General features: G+C 43.2%; 1 pseudogene; it reads right to left on the bottom strand.

Moving 5' to 3' along the window:
• Positions 1-809: 809 nt before the first annotated feature.
• Positions 810-5,466, bottom strand: LOC113617056 (UDP-N-acetylglucosamine--peptide N-acetylglucosaminyltransferase 110 kDa subunit pseudogene; annotated as a pseudogene).
• Positions 5,467-5,534: the final 68 nt, after the last annotated feature.

The following is a 5,534-nucleotide window of genomic DNA, read 5'->3' on the forward strand; positions in this document are numbered from 1 at the left end:
AGAAAATAGGATCTTCTCCTCGTTTTATTGCTCCTTGTACAGCGTGCTGCAAGGGACTCAGCATTTTTACAGACGTAGATTTTTGAGGAAGACAGTCCTTATTAACCTGCAGCTTTTTCACTGACTTATCTATCACAGCCATTAGAAAATCATCCTCAGGATATTTCTCTCTTTTATGTTTACAAGCCTCATCTGTTAAGTCAAAATGTTCCTCTTCATCTAAACTATTTAAATTAATTAGCTCTTTCGGTTTAGGAAGTGGCGACACAGTAGTTGATAATACAGTCTCTCCTTCTGTCAGAGGCTTATGTTTTTCTGACTTTACATTCAAATCAACACTATCATGAGAAGAATCTAAACATATTTTTATCAGATTCCACAAACTATATGTAACAACAGGAGTATGAGTAGGCCCTCGAGACTCGTAATAATTTTTTAAATCTTCTCCAACTTTCTGCCAGATTTCTACGTCAACAGAGCCGCCATCAGGAAACCAGGGAGATACACCATGGATATGCTGTAAAAATTCAGTCAACAATAAAGTTCAGAAACTTTATTACCCCGAGCTCTAAGCATCAAAAGTAAAACCTGAGCAAATAATCCATACATCTTTGAGCCCTTTTGCCCCATCTTATTTTACTTCTGACTATTGCCTTATGCCTCTATTCGTTTCACTTTTACTGGTGGCCACACATATTTTGCATAAGGATTCTCTTACCTGCACTTTCTTTTTCTTTTAATTGCCTTCACGCTTCAGGTCCCTGTTCGAGTGCCACTTGCCGCGGACCAGCCGGAGAAAGAGGATCTCACCGCCCAGGGTCAGAAGGGAAGGGGTAAGGAACTGAAGTAGCACCGACGGATGGGGTCAGAAGGACCAAGACAACTGATGGTTGCAAGGCAAATTTTATTATGCTACAGTTGCAGATTATATAGACTAGAAATCGGAAGGTTGCCAGATGGTGATTTACATTATCTACAGACTGTCTCGGCTCAAGGTTAACTTCCCTGGGAGGAAACCCATAAACCCAGAAGCATCAAAAATAACCTGCATGTGCAGTGGGGAGACAGCTTTGCTTGTCTCATTTTACATTCTTTCTGATCTCTGGGCTCTGGTGATTTATCTCCCATGGAATGGAACAAGGAGGGGAACAAGTAGGGACAGTCCCTTCGAGCAGCGGCGGCATGCCTGGCATGTCCTTACCTGCCCTCAAGGCTGACTGCTTCCCACACGTATGTTGCCTTGTTTAAGCCTCAAGCCCTCGATCCTTTGTTGAAATACAATAATTTCATTCCTATGGTTTTCAATACCAAAAGCTCAACCTCCAGGAGGGCTAAAGTCTAATTTGTACTCCAAACCAAGTAGCAGTGCAGTTCGCTACTACTGAGACTGAATCCATAAAGACTTCAAGACCACGTCCAGAAGACAAGTTATTATATATAATACCCTAGAAGGTCTGAAACATAATTATCATATACATAGCTGGTCCTTCAGAGCTTTTTACCTATAACATGTTTTTTGATGAAAGTTATTTAATGTACTGGAGATAACTGTGACTTACTGATCAAATATTTGAATACTTATACTTACCTGGGATTTCATTTCTGCTGAAAGAAAAAGGTAGAACAGGACTCACTAAAACAAACAAACAAACATTAGAAATGAAAGTAAAAATCTTAACACACACTATCACTTTTGGAAGCAGCAGAGAGGGGCAGTCAACGGTAAAACACTGGTGAAATAGGTCAAAACTCTAGGCCAAAAATCCATTATTATTATCATCAGTGACAGTACCACAACTGTGCCCTTCAGAATTAATAATCACTCCTAAGAATCTTCATTTGGCACCAGATGATGTGGTTAAGAGAAACACTCTGGGAGGTTTTGAATCAGACTTGGTTTTTTGTTAGCCAAGTTACAGGAGAATTTTTAAAGTGGGGGGAAGGGAAGAAGGAAACGGACCAGGAAAAGAATTTAAGCCATCATCTATAAACCAACAAAGCACTGATAGTTCCGAACATTATGTCAGACACTAAAATGACTGATATAGGCTCAAGTGGTTTACAAAACCTATAAAAAGACTACACCAGCAAAGTCCCCATTTATCTGTAGAGTTCAGAAACTAAAACAAGGAATATTTTAGCTTAAAAGCTTATCTCAAGAGAATCATACACACTTCACATGAATAAAAATACCTGAAACCAAACATTTTTAAAAGCTCCAATACCCAAAATATAAAGAAAAATATTAATTCAGAAGACTCAATCAATCCATGATAATCACAAAACGGCTGGGCAATCTCTATCTCCCTTCCACACTAACCATCCATCCCATGGAAGACCAAGGGAGAGCAGACCTTCCAGACTTACCTTCCAGACCTTCCAGACACCTGGCTGCTGCAAAATTCTATGGAGACTCCTTGTGGAACAGCAGTTTCCCATCTCTTGTGTCTCTCCCTATCGTGATCATGATCATGCAGGAAGCAAGTCTGGCTGTGCTATTTCTTATCATTGTCTGTCACCCATCTGCAGCATGGTATTGTACAGATAAGGAAAAAGTAGTTCCCTTTCCCCCAGAAGGTTGAGGCTCAGGTACAGGGTAATTCTCCTGTGCACACAGTCATTATTTAGGCCGACTCAGTGACTTCAACAGGCTTAATCATGTGATCAGGTTTGTTGCCAGCTGCGTAATGCTCCCACATCTGTAGATAGAGCCGCTCTAGGTCCATTGTGTATTGTTTGGTGTTGAACAGAGGGCTAGATGTTCTCTGCTTCCAGACTTTGCCACGAATTTTCTTCAGGTATTCTAGATCAGTTCCCAGTTTCACAGCTATGTCTTCATATTCTTGTCTATTTTGAGCAATAAGCTCAAGACAGCCTAAACAAGTGAGCTGGGAAGCTGCAACTCGGGAAGCAAGAGTCTCTCCTGGCATAGTCACCACGGGTGTCCCTGACCAAAGGACATCCATCCCTGTGGTGTGTCCATTACAGAGTGGAGTGTCCAAGCAGACATCAGCCAGCTGGCCTCTCCGAACATGTTCCTCTTTAGGAGCAACAGGTGAAAAAATGATACGGTTCTGGGGAAGGCCCATATTTTGTGCATACTGTTGAATATTAGGTTCTCCTACTGCTGGAAAACGCAACAGCCACAGCACACTATTGGGAACACGCTTCAGAATATTTGCCCACATCTGCAAAGTAGATGGGTCAATTTTATATAACTGATTGAAGTTACAGTACACAATGGCATCTTCCGGTAACCCGTACTGAGAACGTGTGGTTACAATAATGGTACGGGGAACCTCCTCTCCAGTGGCAGCCTTAATGTTGATCTGGGTAGTTGCCAGTCCATTGCTAAGACTGAATCCATTAATTGTTATCTGAATTTGTCCTCTGTTAATCATTTCAATAACTGCCTCTGCAATAGTATTCATAGGAATGACAGGCATATTAAGAGCCGTATTACTGCTGTCTGCGTTGTCTCCTCCATCAGGACATTTCATCTTGACAATCTGCACATCTGGGAGACTATCAAGAAATGCTTTGAGGTCGATGCCATTCAGCACAATCCGATTGTCATAAATGTGCCCATTGGACTTAAAATCGATGACTGCCTTCTTCTTCAGGTGAGGGAACATATTAGCATGATCACCAATAAAGAAAGTATGGGGCATATAAGCCAGTTTCTCAGAATACTGCTCAGCAACTTCAGCAGGTGAAGTTTCCTGATCAGTGATGATATAATCCATGAAAAGCACGCCACTGGTCCCAGGGTAGCCCAGCCACATTGCCTGAATAGGAGCTGGCCTGAGAGCAAAGAGTTCATTTCGAGCACCCCTGGTATAACCATTCATATTTACAAGGATGTGTATACTGTCTTGATGGATGCGATCAGCTGCTTTCCCATTGCATGGAATCTGAGAAAGATCAATGAAATGATGGGCTTCTGCCATCACCTTTGCTCGGAAGTTTGTGCCATCATCTGGGCTCAGGGCATAACAGAATACCTCAAATTTATCAGGATTGTGCATGCCTGGAATAGACTGCATAAGATGAGAAGTAGGATGATTCCCGAAGTCAGAACTCACGTATCCTACACGCAGTCGACCATCACTGAGCTTCAAGTCTTTTGGATGTTCGTACGGTGGTTTATGAAGGACACTGATCTCATCCAAGCAGAGGTTCCCATGGCTCTCAGCAATAGCCTTCCTGAAGCCATGAGAAAGAGGATAGAGCATACTATGATGAGGCTGCACAGAAGGCAACCTATTCTTCTCCAGCTGGTCAGCCACAATGCTGACCAACTTCTTCATTCGCTCATCATAGTCTGTCCAATCACAGACAATCTGCAGGCAATGAGCCAAATCACAATAAGCGTCAGGAAAATCAGGTTCAAGCTTCAGAGCAGTGCGATAAGAAGCAATTGCTTCTGGAATATTCCCTGAATACTTGTGAATGGAAGCCAGATTGCTGTGGGCATCCGCAAGTGCAGGGTTAATCTGAATGGCACGAGTATAACACTGTAAGGCTCCCTGAACATCCTGCATCTCCTTTAGAGTGTCTCCCATGTTACAGTAGGCATCAGCAAAGGTAGGACTGATTCGAACAGCCTCCTTATAATGCATCAGAGCTTCCTGCAGTTTTCCCTGCTGCTGCAATACACTTGCTAAATTTGAATGGGCAACAGCAAACTCTGGGAAGACTTCTAATGCTTTACAATACAAGCGAACTGCCTCTTCAAAGTTTCCCTGGTCTCCTTTGATATTGGCTAGGTTATTCAGAGAGTCTGCATGGGTGGGACACAGCCGCAGAGCTGTATTATAACACTCTTCTGCTTCGGCAACACTGCCCTTCTCTTCCAGAGCGTTGGCTAGGTTGCAGTAAGCATCAGGGAAACGTGGTTGCAATTCAATAGCTCGCCTGTAGGTGTCTAGTGCCAGATCCATCAGGCCTTGCTCATAGTATACACAAGCCAGGTTGGCATGTACCACTGCATGATTTGGGCTCAAGCTTAGGGCACAAAGGTAAGCTGCCACAGCTCTGTCAAAAATCCGTGCCTCTTTCAAGATATTTCCTAAATTGATATAAGCATCCGGAAAATTGGGGTCAAGTGTGACAGCCTTTTCAAAGTGATGAATTGCAAGCCAAATCTCCCCTTGTGCATTGAAAACACAGCCAAGATTACTCCAAGCTACTGCAAAGTTCGGTTGCGTCTCCATTGCTTTCAAATAACATGCCTTGGCTCCTTCCAAGCGACCCAGGGCTTTGAGCAGGTTCCCCAGGTCACTGCGAACACAGTACAAATCAGGATTGCACTGAAGAGCAGAGAGGTAAGCTTGTACTGCCCCTTCCATGTCGCCTGCTGCTACCAAAGCGGCTGCCAGGTTAATATAACCATCGATGAAATCTGGTTTGAGATGCAATGCACGCCGGTAATGCTCAATTGCTTCCTGCAACTGCCCTCTTTCCTTGTACACATTCCCCAAATTCGAATAGGCTTCTGCCAGAAGAGGGTTCTGTTTAATTGCCAGAGTACT

Source organism: Aethalodelphis obliquidens, unplaced genomic scaffold (assembly GCF_003676395.1).
Source record: "Aethalodelphis obliquidens isolate GAN/ISIS:26980383/991018 unplaced genomic scaffold, ASM367639v1 scaffold1534, whole genome shotgun sequence".
NCBI classification, from domain to species: domain Eukaryota; kingdom Metazoa; phylum Chordata; class Mammalia; order Artiodactyla; family Delphinidae; genus Aethalodelphis; species Aethalodelphis obliquidens.